The sequence below is a fragment of the Bombina bombina genome, chromosome 2 (genome assembly GCF_027579735.1).
Source record: "Bombina bombina isolate aBomBom1 chromosome 2, aBomBom1.pri, whole genome shotgun sequence".
Classification (NCBI taxonomy): Eukaryota; Metazoa; Chordata; class Amphibia; order Anura; family Bombinatoridae; genus Bombina; species Bombina bombina.
The window spans coordinates 559,277,497-559,292,781 of NC_069500.1; the positions used below are offsets into that span (position 1 = coordinate 559,277,497).

The following is a 15,285-nucleotide window of genomic DNA, read 5'->3' on the forward strand; positions in this document are numbered from 1 at the left end:
AGTGGCATTTTGCGGCCTTCTAAATACCAAAAAGCAATGCCAAAGCCATATATGTCTGCAATTTCTGAACAAAGGGGATCCCAGAGAAGCATTTACAACCATTTGTGCCATAATTGCACAAGTTGTTTGTAAATAATTTCAGTGAGAAACCTAAAGTTTGTGAAACAATTTGTGAAAAAGTGAACAAATTTTTTTATTTGATCGCATTTGGTAGTGAAATGGTGGCATGAAATATACCAAAATGGGCCTAGATCAATACTTTGGGATGTCTTCTAAAAAAAAATATATGCATGTCAAGGGATATTCAGGGATTCCTGAAAGATATCAGTGTCCCAATGTAACTAGCGCTAATTTTTAAAAAAAGTGGTTTGGAAATAGCAAAGTGCTACTTGTATTTATTTCCCTATAACTTGCAAAAAAAGCAAAGCACATGTAAACATTGGGTATTTCTAAACTCAGGACAAAATTTAGAAACTATTTAGCATGGGTGTTTTTTGGTGGTTGTAGATGTGTAACAGATTTTGGGGGTCAAAGTTAGAAAAAGTGTGTTTTTTTCCATTTTTTCCTCATATTTTATAATTTTTTTTATAGTAAATTATAAGATATGATGAAAATAATGGTATGTTTAGAAAGTCCATTTAATGGCGAGAAAAACAGTATATAATATGTGTGGGTACAGTAAATGAGTAAGAGGAAAATTACATCTAAACACAAACACCGCAGAAATGTAAAAATAGCCTTGGTCCCAAACGGACAGAAAATGGAAAAGTGTTGTGGTCCTTAAGGGGTTAAAAGGATACTAAAGTGAAACGTTTATGATTCAGATCAGCTTTAAAAACCTTTCCAAAGTATTTCTATCATAAAATATAAAAAATATACAAAGTTCCATGGGACCATGTTTAGTTAGGCTCAGGGGTATGCTTGTGTTTGCATAAATGTTTTTAGTTAATAAAGTTTTATTTTTTCAAGACTGTTTCTTATTATTTTAACTTGTATAGGGAACGCAGCTCTATTAAGAGTGCCCTTTAAAAAAAAAAGTAAAAACTAAAAGATTGAGAAAAAAAAATCCCACTACACAGTTTGTAAGGTTTTCTGATAGGGTTGCCAGCTGCAACATGGGGCCCTGATCAGACCTCACATCAGACTTGGTGACTGTGCTTTGCAAATATCGTGGTATGAAAAAAATTGATCCAAATTCTGGAGTCACCCAAGTATTTATACACACACACACACACAACCTGAAACTATTATATCCTTGTGATTTACTTTGGGTTAGATTAAATTAATTTCGAGTATTTGAAGCACAATTTTATTATTAACAGTCTCCAAATAAGCATTAAATAGAATTCTAAATACTGCATATCTAGATGAGAATTAACATGCAAAAGAATAAAACAATAAAGACAGTAGTAGGTACTGTTGTTAAAAGGGACAGTTTACTCCAGAATTCTATTATTTAAAAAGATAGATGATCCCAGTTTTGCATAACCAAAACGGTTATATTATTATACTTTTTACCTCTTGTAATTACCTTGTATCTAAGCCTCTGCAGACTACCCCTTATCTCAGTTCTTTTGACAGACTTGCATTTTAGCCAATCAGTGTTGACTCCTAGGTAACTCCACGTGAGTGAGAACATTATTATTTAATATGGCACACGTGAACTAGAGCTGTCTAGCTGTAAAAAAAAAAACTTTCAAATGCACTGAGATAAGAGGTGGGCTTAGAAATTTGCATATGAGCCTATCTAGGTTTAGCTTTCAACAAAGAATACCAAGAGAGCAAAGGAAATTTGATGAAATAAAAGTAAATTGGAAAGTTGTTTAAAATTACATGCCCTATCTGAATCATGGAAGCTTAATTTTGACAAGACTGCCCCTTTAAGTACAAAGCAAATTATTATAATTAATGGCAAGATAAGACATATAAATATCTAATTAATATTTCAGGGGAATTAAAGTATGATTAAGATACCTATTGTATATATCAGCAATTAACCATTAAAGATGGTTAAAGATCTGCATACAAATAAATTATTTATGAGAACATTAAAACTATCATTTTGTTAGCAAATTGTGTATTGTTTTGAAGTTCAGTGACATATTCTTGGAAACCATGCAGTATATTGCTGGGTCCCATTTAGGGCCAGATTAGGAGTTATATTTTCTTTCCTAATGCATCATGTGACAGACAACAGCCAATCACAAAATGCATATAAGTAAATTCTGTGAATCTTGCACATGCTCAGTAGGAGCTGATGCCTCAGAAAAGTGTGCGTATAAAAAAAAGATTGTGTGCATTTAGATAATGAAAGGGAATTGGAAAGTTGTTTAAAATTGTGTGCTCTGAATAATGCAAGTTTAATTTTGACTTGACTGTCCCTTTAAAAGAACTGTATCCATATAATAGGGTAATGCTCCAGGAAAAATATACTGTATATTCCAACTTACTCACAATGACAAAGCATATTTTACAGCAAATAAAAATAAAATTGCTTTATCACAGTAAACAATAGACTTGGAAAGGATCTTTCTATATTAGGCTCTGTCTTTGGTAACTAGCAACAGACACATTATTTCTCTATATTGAAAAGCTGACCTCCATTTCTCTTGGACCAATTAGGCAACATGTCTCCATTCTGTCTTCCCTGAATTGTTTCTAGACTTCCAATAATTTCCTAAATGTTCAGCTCTGCATAAATAAATTATACGGTCTATCTAATGGTAAGTGATGGCTTACACAAACCATTAGCTTCTTCCAGCATGACTTTCATCACATCATGTTCATATTCCCCGATACAATCTCAGCACCACAAATTCATATTGATCCAAATACAGTAGATCAAAAACTGCAAACAAGAGAATGTAGTATAAAATAGAAAAATATTGACATTTCTTTTATGATTGATAAATTAATGGGAAACATATAATGGTGTATTTGTTTACAAAATATATATATATATATATATATATATATATATTTTTTTTTTTTTATTGTAACACAATATAATAAAAATGCCTCTAAAAAGAAACTTGGTTTTATAATACAAAGATATCAAGCTGCAAATAAACAATGTACCCAGCTAGGGAACCTGTCCATTGATGTGTAGGGAAAATGAGCAGCAAGCATCCACTGCCTGCATTTAAAACTGTGCACACAAATGCTTGTAAAGCCCGCCCCGGCTTGTCTATCATCCTGGAAGAAACAGTCAAGAATGATTTAACTAAGCCACATCTTGTAGAACTGAGCCTTAAATGGTTTCTTAATCAACATGATATCATCAATGACATGCCATTAAAATGTATCATTTAATAATTGACAATTTCATAATTGATGAAGTAGTATGGAGATAACCATGTTTATTAAAGTTAGTCCTTTTTTGGTGCAGAAAGGGTTAGTGCAGTTGGGGAAAATCATATTTAAAAAGGGACAATGTGTTGTCTTTCCCTTTAATGAGTTTCCAATGACGTTATACCAACTGCAGAATATAAGTGATGGTAAATCTGATTTTTTTTAGTCTCTCATTCTATTCCACATTAGTCTGTGCAGTATACCTTGTGAGTAGTCGTTTCAGACGTTTATATCCAATATTAAAGTCAATTGCCGAGATTGAAATGAAAGTATAACAGATTATTGACAGCTTTGTCATTACTTTCTACACATACACATTATGGCCATAAACTCTTCAGCTTGACCCAATGTACCAGTGTTTGTTTATGGAGATTTCATGACTATTTGCTGGATTTTGCGCACCTGTAAACGATGGTGTAGCTGAAACACCTGAGCTCATTAGTAGGGATGTCCACATACTTTTGGGCATACAGTGTAGCTTTTAGCTTGTAATTAAAGGGATATGAAACTCAAACGTTTTCTTTTGTGATTTAGAGAGAGCTTAACATTAAAAAAAAAAAAAGTTTCCAATTTACTTCTATTCTCAAATTTGATTTGTTCCGATGGTATTCTTTGTTGAAGAGATACATAGGCAGGAAATAGTGCTGTCATCTTCTACTGCTCTTGGATGGATAACATTTTTGCAAAACTGCTGCCATATACTACTCCAGACACATGCATGCTCCTAAGCTTATGTCCCTGCTTTTTCAACAAAAGATGCCATAAAAACTAATAGTTATATAAGTAAATTGGAAAATTGTTAAAATTTGCATGTTCTATCTGAATAATGAAAGAATACATTTCGGTTTCATGTCCCTTTAAAGGGACACTGTAACCAAATTTTTTATTTTGTGATTCAGATAGAGCACGCAATTTTAAGCAACTTTCTAATTTACTCCTATTATCAAATTTTCTTCATTCTCTTGGTATCTTTATTTGAAATGTAAGAATGTAAGTTTAGATGCTGGCCCATTTTTTGTGAACAACCTGGGTTGTCCTTGCTGATTGGTGGATAAATTCATCCACCAATAAAAAAGTGCTGTCCAGAGTACTGAAACCAAAAAAAGCTTAGATACCTTCTTTTTCAAATAAAGATAGCAAGAGAAGGAAGAAAAATTGATAATAGGAGTAAATTAGAAAGTTGCTTAAAAGAAAAAAAAAGAAAAAAAAAAAAAAAAAAGAAATTGCATGTTCTTTCTGAATTACAAAAGAAATTTTTTGGGTTCAGTGTCCCTTTAAGTCTAACCAATGCTAGGTATGGCCTTTTTTGTTTAAATTATGACTTACTTTGCTTGCCTTTGTTTTTTTAATCATGAATCTGATTCTTTGTCTTACCCCCTACTCATGTAGCCAGCACTACAGAATTTAGTGTCACTTTACAAATTAATACTATATTATTATTAATAGTTCTAGGCAAGGTAACATTGAACACTAAAACTTTGCAAAGCAGACACAAACAATATAATATCTAGGTAAAACTGAGCAATAACCTTTAATGGGGCTAACTTTGCTAAAAAATATAAGAGGTAATGAACCTTTTAGCTTTTGCTAGTTACAACATTACACATAGCAGTAAAGGATAAATGAGGAGGAGGAACTAAAACCAAACTGATAAACCTTCATAATCATAGTTCCATACAAACATACTGTTATAAATACATCCCTTGTGTTTGAATAGCATCAGATATCATTTCTGCAGTATAGTATGATGCAAGATGCCAAGGTTTCTAAACACCATTCTTAGATATATCCTATAAATAAAGGTTTTAAGACTATCCCTGCCTGAGCACAGACAGAAGTCTGCTGCTTGTCTTCTTGAATGACACATTTCTGTTCCTTATCTCTGAACCCTGGCTTGTTATGAGCCACTGGGGACTGGATAGAAGGTCACTGATAAAACTGGAACAATACACAGTTGCCTACAGACATATATAGCTGCAGGAACTGTATATTTTGTGGTTTCTGTTCTGGCACCTTAACCCACTGCTGCTGGAGCCATTCTGTCAGTAAGCCTATGTGCATTGTGAGTTATGTCAAACTGCCTCATTTACTAAAGGTCCTCGAAACCTTAGATATTTTTAATATTAATCTCATCTATTTACTATGACCAAAATGATATTGGCACATTATTAATTAGAGTCTCCACATCTTCATCCCTCACCTCCAACTCCTTTTTAAAAACAACTCCAAAATTACCTTTTGGGTCTCTCAAACACCATTCCACATATATTTACAGGGCTTGATGTTTCCAGTAGTCACAGAAGACTAAGAAATTGCAGCAGCCGAGTAGAAAATTTGACTAGAAACTTTTTTCCCCCTCTGGGCTAGTAAACTTTAAAAATCCCTGAATTGTATACTATAGTGATTTCTTACACACACACACACATATATCTCATCTAGCTTGTAAGTTCCCACAGGAATAGGGCCCTCAATTTCCGTTGTACTTTTATCTTTGTACCCATGGGCAGTGCTGCGGAATCTGTTGGTGCTTTATAAATAAATAATAATATTAATATTATAGATAGATGTGAGCCATAGATTATGTGGGCCCAGGAAAAGGGGAAATAAAATGTGTGATTGTGTGTGCCCACAACTCAAAAGTTCTCTGGAAAGGAGAACAGCTGATAGAGGGTACCCTGCCATCTTACCTAAACTGACCCTGTGCGATTGGACATTTTTAGAAAATATTTTAAGTGTGTTCTAATATATTGGTCTGCATTAGGAATTTGGCCATCACTGCTTTTAGAAATTATATAAATTTAACAGACAGCACTGAGGCATTGTGCTGGTCACACAGCCGATATGCCTACTACCTCCTATCTATCCCATGGCTCACTGTTGATGTATTCACCAAGCAGCCACATCGGAGTGTACAAGTACCTGCATACATTGCAGCCGGACTGAAAGGAAACTGTCTGCAGGCCGCTGGCCAATAATAAGGAGGGGTGAGGGGTTGGAGCCACCCTCCCTGAACACCAAATATTTAGTCCTCCTCCATGACATCACTATGGGAACAATGCCATTCACCTGTACTGCCTGGCTTAACTTGGTATCTTTGTTGCAAGGAATTCTGGGAGTTGCACTACAATGAACACTTTAAATGTATACTAAATTAAAACATAAGTTTAAACAAACAATGGACCACCTACATATTTGACGGACCTGATACTTATTTGACGACATCCTGTTACTATTATTCTAAAATTGCAGAACAAACAGCAATTTTTAAAAAGTTTTAATAAAACTATTTTCAGGGCATCTAAAAGCTTTCCAGACTCCTGTTTTTTAATAAATGATATAAACCCACAATATACAGACATACGTATTATAAGCAATTATCCCGATTGTTATTAATTAATGCAAATTATTTATTTTAAAGACAAATTTGTTCCTAGAATAATCAAACTCAGACAATGTAACTTTCCATTAGATAGATTACCCTATCTTTTTATGTTATTTTATAAAAGGTTTAAATTTACAAGCTTTGAAATAATTAAAAAGAGAGAAAAGTATAATATTGTGTATTTAAAAAAACAAAACAACTTTCTGTTCAATGGATGACAGTATAAAGAAGCTATTGAAGCTAACAAACACCACTTTGGATTTACTGGAATGAATTTGAAAAGTTGACAATAAACCAATGGCCTAATAAGCCTATTATTCATGACTATCTGGTAAAACATAAACGTGATGATAGCTGCATAAAAACGTCAGTGGAACTAACACAATGTATTTAAAGGGAACAGTAGGAATGCACAACATCGTCATGTCTTGCTTTACAAAGAAAACAAACAAACACCACACACATAGAAACACTATCTCAGCTCTTCATTAGGAGTTCAGGATGATTACATTTGGATTACTTTTAAAAGTTACTATGCAACTGTTCCCTATTTTGACGTTTCATCAAGTCAGTGTTGTCCCCAATACCTTTTTTATGGACGCATCACACAGTTGCCAATATTGAGGAAAAATTAGCTAATATTTAAAATTTTCAATAATTTTTACACAAATTATCATTAAAAGGGACAGTCAACACCAGAATTTTGTTGTTTAAAAATATAGGTAATCCCTTTATTACCCATTCCCCAGTTTTGCATAACACAGTTATATTAATACACGTTTTACCTCTGTAATTACCTTGTATCTAAGCCTCTGCAAAATGCCCCCTTATTTCAGTTCTTTTGACAGACTTGCATTTTAGACAATCAGTGTTGAATCCTAGGTAACTTCACGTGCGTGAGCTTAATGTTATCTATATGACACATATAAACTTACGCCCTCTAGTGGTGAAAAACTGTCAAAATGCATTCAGATTAGAGGTGGCCTTTAAAGTCTAAAAAAATTTTTTTTTATCATATACGCCTACCAAGGTTTAGATTTCAACTAAGAATACCAAGAGCAAAATTGGTGATAAAAGTAAATTGGAAAGTTACATGCCCTATTTGAATCATGAAAGTTTATTTTGGACTTGACTGTCCCTTTAAATAAAAGTTAAAATATGTAATTTATTTGTGCTTTTGACAGCAGAAAATTTGATTTTGCCACCCGGCTACCCCATAATGCCAGTCAGATGCCAGCATTTTTTCTGTGAAGAACCCTGCCACTGCAAATTAATTGGTAGCAAAAGGAATGGTAAATGAAATGTTAAGTTATATTTCATTTACATTGTGAGGTTCTGAAGTAATAAATAATTAGAAAATAGAATTAGCTCATGATATTTTCTTTTTGTTGCATTTTTAAACTGTGCCTCTACAAGTGGCCCAATAATCCTTAAAGGGACAGTACACTGTAAAATTGTTTTTCCATAAATGTATTTTAAATGACTTGTTATACCAACTGCAGAGTATAAAATATTTGAGAAATTGCATTTTCGGGTTTATTTGTGTATCTGAAGTAGCTGGTTTTGTGCTTTGAAACCACAGCCTATTACAATGGGTTGAGCTTCAGGTAATATCAGATCTCATTATGTTATCACTTTTATGTACACAGACTTGCTTCCTTATCTTATATTTGTCTGGAACACCAAAGCTCAATACATAGAGAGAACAATGGGAAATTATCATTTTATTACTTAACTATCATGCCCCCCACTGAGGGTGTAATCTCTTCTGCTGGCTGTGTTTACGCCAGTATCAAAACTTTCAGTATAGGTTGGGAAACCACAAGCTAAATCAGCTATTTCAAATGCTGAAATAGGAATAAAGGAGCAACTTGCAACCAATTTAATACACTCTAGCAGGTAAAAAGGATAATTGGGAATAATTTAAAGGGGAAAAGTTTTTGGGTGAACTGTCCCTTTAATTTACCTCTATGTGTATTTTATATTTTAATAAAAAAAGCAAGACATTATTTTATTTATTTGATAGCCTCAATCACTTTATCCATACGAAACATAAGAAAAAGTTAAATAGGATACAAAACAGGAAACTGGAACTAATAAAGTTTAAAAAAACAAAACAGTTTTGCATTTGATGAAATTGTTTCTTCAATAAAGTAAGAAACAGTTAATGTTAAAGGGACAGTCTACCATAGAATTGTTATTGTTTTGAAAGATAGATTTATCTTTATTACCCATTCCCCAGTTTTGCATAAACAACAGTTATATTAATATACTTTTTACCTCTGTTATTACCTTGTATCTAGGAACCTTCTTCCAGCCCCCTGATCACATGACTGTGGCTGTTTATTATCTATTGTCTTAAATTTAGCATAGTTTTGTGGTAAACCTTAAATAACCCCCTGTGCCTGAACACAGTGTTATCTATATGGCCCATGTGTACTTTCTGTCTCTTTGTGTTGAAAAGAGATTTAAAAAGCATGTGATAAGAGGCAGCCCTCAAAGGCTTAGAAATTAGCATATGAGCCTATCTATGTTTAGTTTAAACTAAGAATACCAAGAGAAAAAAGCAAATTTGATGATAAAAGTAAATTGGAAAGTTGATTAAAATTAAAAGTCCTACCTGAATAATGAAAGTTTAATTTATATTAGACTGTCCCTTTAAGTATTTATTATATTTATGATTATATTATTATTTATTTGTATTCATTTTCCTTCAGCACTTTCCCAAACTAATATAAGATTAGATTATGGAAGGTTCAGCATATGTTCATATACATAAGAAATTAAAAAATGTTTCATTTTAGGAAGAAACAAAAGTGATCCATACTTCTTTAATTTGAAAGGAAAGTTTAAATCATGTGATACTGTGCAGCAGAGTGTGCTTAATTTTAATCCGGCACCCAACTTGTAAAGCAAAAAAATGATTTATTATCTTCATTACAAAATTTTGAGAACAGCACTTTGACACACACACAAAAAAGAAAAAAAAAAAACGATGTGGAAATCTAACAAGTAGAAGTTTAAATCTTCCTAATACACCCTGAATCCCTAAAAAAATAATAAGACAGGTTCTTTATATTATCCGACAAATATCTTCATTACATGATTACCGTGAAGCCAGAGATAGCATACCTAAAATAACACCCTACATACAGTAATCCATTAAAACCCACCAACTGGCTAAACAAAGACATCATTGTTCAAGCTATTGTAGGAGTGCTCAGTGTCACTGCAAACAGCCCTTTTGTATTGGGGATATGTAATAACTACACAGCACAATAGCAAGGTCAACATGTAAGTAAAAATGTATATGGGACACATCAACTTGAACACATCCCTTCCACTGGATAAGTAAAATGTAGCTTTAGAAGAAAACTAAACATTTTGCATATTTTTTTTTTATTTTTTTTTGCATGAAATGTAGATATGCTTCCATTTTTCTTTCTAAACTTGCCCATTTGTTGTAAACAGCCAATCAGCTTTATAGGGCAGGTATATAGCCGAACAGCTATTGACTCAGCCTATGGTTGGCATAATGCAGGGGCAGGATTAGGGGCAAGCAGTTACATCTGTTTATTTTAAACAATAATAAAACACACACAAGTTTGTTTTTGTTTTGCTTAAAGAGTCAAGTCCAAAAAAAAAAACTTTCATGATTTAAATAGGGCATGCAATTTTAAACAACTTTCAACTTTACTGTTATCACCAATTTTGCTTTGTTCTTTTGGTATTCTTAGTTGAAAGCTAAACCTAGGAGGTTCATATACTAATTTCTTAGACCTTGAAGACTGCCTCTAATCTGAATGCATTTTGACCACTAGAGGGCATTAGTTAATGTGTTGCATATAGATAACATTTAGCTCATGCACGTGAAGTGACCTAGGAGTGAGCACTGATTGGCTAAAATGCAAGTCTGTCAAAAGAACTGAAATAAGGGGGCAGTCAGCAGAGGCTTAGATACAAGGTAATTATAGAGGTAAAATGTGTATTATTATAACTGTGTTGGTTGTGCAAAACTGGGGAATAGGTAATAAAGGGATTATCTTTCTTTTTAAACAACAAAAATTCTGGTGTTGACTGTCCCTTTAAATTACATTTTCATTCTGTAATAGAAGTGATGCATTAAAGTTAATGAATTCCATTTTTTTATATATACATGGTTATAAGTACGATATATTAATATTTGTCACTGAATTTGCTACTTTAGTATTATACGAAAACCAAAACATACAAAAATGCTAAATATTTACTACAAGTGGGAAAAGGTAATAAAATAAGAGTATACGATTAGTAGCACAAATACCTCTGTGAAAGAGCTGTTAAGATCAAAATGGATATACACACAAACATACATATAACCAATAATGACCCTACATTTTGCCTAAGATAGGTGTGTGTCAGTGAGTGAGTGAGTGAGTGTGAGTGAGTGAATGAAAGTGTGTATACATATATGTATTTATATTTTAAACAAAAACATTTATATATTTGATGCAAATAATTGTAACAAAAATAAAACGGGTTATACATGAGAACATTTAAACAATCACTGAAATATACTTGTTTTGCAGCCTGGAAACAACGAGTTAAACACTTTTACAAAAGGTGCCTCAAGAAAAGGGGGGATTGTTGGCGAGAAAGATAGCAACCGAACCAACACAGATCTAATTATTGTTGCAGAGGAAATGACTTAGACAGGGAGTAAATAATGGATGTTTTAAACTTTTAATTGCACATCTTTGAGTCTGCTTTGGACCAAAAGCACTTCATTATGTTGCTTTAATCCGATGTGCTCTGTTCCACTGCTTGGGGCAGCAGATCAGCTTCCCGGTGGCTTTTGATTTCTTTCTGTGCACTGACCAAGTACAGATGGCAATGAAAAGTATGGAGTTAACATTTTTGCTGGTTCATAGGCGATGATGACCCCTACTGGAATGGCCACCTTTCCCTCTCTCTTTCTGTGCATATAATATACTTGTATGTAGGCACACCTAATATGAGTGAGTATAGTGTATATATATATATATATATATATATATATATATATATATATATATATATATATATATATATATATATATATATATATATATATATATATATATATATATATATATATATATATATATACATACACACACACACATTTTAATTTGGTGACATGAATTTCCCATTACCCTTCTAGCCATGGCTGAAGGATGGATAGGGAAGGCCATCTATTATATACAAAAAATGTTCTTGCCTGTGTTTTCCTGCAACCAGCAGACACAGACAGTCTCTTCTAATCACAACCTACATATGAAACACATATGCACAGCACATCAGTTAAAGTCAATTTACTTTCCTAAATGTTTTTAAAAATTGTAATGAAGGAAGGCCTTAAACTAATTTACAAATGCATTATAGGCAGCCTTTAATGATTATTTTTCTTCTCAAACAACTTCCGATAGATTTTCTCCACAGCACATAAGTTACTAATTATCCAATTAAAACTGCCTAGGCACGGTTAGGGAAAAATACACACAAGCTTTATTATGAAGAGATCATACTAGTGTGCATCCTTTGAACATCACTAAGCAATCGTAGCAGAATCTGAACAAAGATCCTTTCCATATCCACTGATGGGGCCCCAACTAATACAAGAGGGGACAAAAACCTTGAACAAAAATAACTATGCTTTAATGGTAATTAATGGTTTGCTTCAGTAGCAGGATATCTGTAAAATACTTGCAATTATTGATGAAATAATATTTAATGTGATTCTTACAGAGGATGGCTGACAACTTAGAACTACTTAACTTTTATTAAAGTCTTGATACATAAATTAGTATACTCCATAGAACAATGATTCTCAAACTTTTTTAGACTATGGCACATTTGTCAATTCAATTTTCTGTTGCGTCACATCTGTAGTTGAGTAATTAACAGTAAATTTATAGCATTTTACAGTTTAAACTGCATTAACAATATTCAAATTCTATTACAATATATATATTTTATGAAAAGATAAAAAAAAATTGATAGCTATGAATTATTAGCATCAAGATATATTTTTAACTTACATGGTACTATGGACTCATTCAAAAGTGTCTTACCGCATACAAGACATTACCCCTCATGCATGCACACCAATTATATTAATAGTCTAGGCCAGGCTTTTAAGCCATACAACCACATGACGTTGTAATCATTGTCACCTTTAGTTTAGCATTTGCAGACAAATAAACCAATGTTACATAAATATTAAGGGCCAGATTACGAGTGGAGCGCTAACAGTTATAAGGGGTTTATTGAGAGTGTTTGCGCTTGTTGGGTTTACAGCTCGTATTACAAGTTGAAAGTAAACACGATTGCTTGAGTGCAATCGCAATTTGCGCTAGAATAATACACATATAAATACATAAGTACACATATATAGGCATATATATGTGCATTGGAGCTATTTGCAGTTAAGTAGTTGAAAACACAAAATCACATTTATGCAATATTCCATTTTAATAAAATGTTATACTGTGTACTAACTGTAAATATGTCACTTTCTAATGTTCTAACATAGCAGCATCTATTCTAAGTATTTTTTTATATATATAAAAAAAAAAAAAAAGAAGATAGAGAGAGGTATAAATATATATTGTACCAAAAAAATATTATTTATATATATATATATATATATATATATATATATATATATATATATATGTATTTAAGAATAAATAGAACATATTCTTTTATGTGAGGAACACTGGAATGTGAAACATAAACAGACTTCTATGGGAGAATACGTGAACGCTCACACGATATTCTAAATTTGGCTTTTTGCTATCGGCGGGTTAGCAAGAGAGCGAAAACAGCTTTCTTTCAACTCATAATACGAGCGCAACCCGACGAGCGCAAAAAGATTACTTCTAGGGCAGTTAACATGCAAGTAGGAGCATTAAATAGTGCTTCACTCATAATCTGGCCCTAAGATGGCAAAAGTTTATAATAATATATAATTATATAAATTTTCAAAAAGTGAGCTGTAATTTGGACAGTAATATTTTTTACTATCAAATTTTGGCAGCTGGACCATAAAAAGATGTATCCTAAGTGGTTTTAGTTACAAAGTGTATTAAAATGAAGTGTGGATTTACTTTTATGTTACAGCTTAAAGGAACTTAAAGCTAATTTGCAATAAAGGAAGTTCGACACCTTACAAATATAGTAATTTTGTGTGATATAAAAGGTTCATGTTTATCTATAGCATTCTTTCTGAGAAAGGTTTATATTTATATAGAAAAGGGTGTTAAATGCAAGCATTGGTCTACTGCGCCCCGTACCCAGCATGTTTCATGAAGGTTTGTTTATCTCTAAACAGAGAAACAACCAGTGAGACTCTCTATGTCACTATGGTAGGTGATCCATGCTGGGGAGTGAGTTGGCTCTGCTGCACTCTGCTGTTGGATGCATTCTGCAAATACAAGAACACCCCAGAGGCAGTAAAAAAAAGCAGGGCTTTACTAAACATGCTTGCTTTAAAGACAAAGTACCTAACAGATTCCCTTAAAAGGATAGTAAAGTCAAAATTAAACTTAAATAGATTACATTGAGCACATGATTTTAAACTACTATCTAATCTACTTCAATTATTAATTTTGCTTAGTTCTCTTGGCGTCCTTTGTTAAAGAGTAATCCTAGGTGAGCTCTGGAGCACACGTGCCTTTAGCCATCTGGCAGCAGTGTTTGCAACATTGTTTATAATAATGTTATACATAGTTACAAACAAAGATGCCATAGTCTGTTATAGACACAAACACTCTTGAGTCTACCTAGTTTTACCCTAAACAAAGGATACCAAGAGAACAAACAACATTTAATAATATAATTAAACTAAATGCTCTATCTGAATCACAAAAAGTTGTGACGTTGCTGTATCATTAAACACATAGCAATACATTTAAAAAATTGATGGTGACAAAAAAATTATACATTTTTACCTGTAAACCTTCTACAGTGTACTAATAAAAACATAAACGTTTATATCTGTTGGGTAAGTTAGGTTTTATTTTATACAGAGAAGCTAAAACTGTACTTTCTATGAGTAAATAAATACTGTAGTTATAACGTTGTTAGAAATCAAGAGGCTATTTACTGGGGGAGATTTTATATATATATATATATATATATATATAATACATCTAACTTTGATAACATATCAAAAAATAAATAATAATAATAGCATCAGCTGGTCAATATTAGCAGATATTTAAAAAAAAAAAAAAAGTGTAATTGGAAGTGCATTCTGCCATGCTATCTAGTACTTGAAGTGTTTTAACCCAACATAAAATACCTTCCTTTTCAAATTTCCAAACATAATCCCAAGCTAAATCAATTTTTTTTATAACAAAGGTTACGTTCTGTTTCAGCTGAAAATAAAACATAACATTTCTTCCACAAAGTTATTCACTATAGTATATATAGGGAGGGAGGTTGTACAGAAATTCAGCTATGAGCTCTCTGAATTGGAAAATATTTCAACCCATAGTAAGAATCAACACAGAAGGACTCACTTGGTT

General features: G+C 32.6%; 1 protein-coding gene across 1 annotated transcript in view; it reads right to left on the bottom strand.

The window, feature by feature from the left end:
• The window catches only part of AOPEP (aminopeptidase O (putative)), a 1,396,509-nt gene that overhangs the window by 131,872 nt on the left and 1,249,352 nt on the right, over positions 1–15,285 (bottom strand). The gene's annotated exons all lie outside the window — the stretch shown is intronic.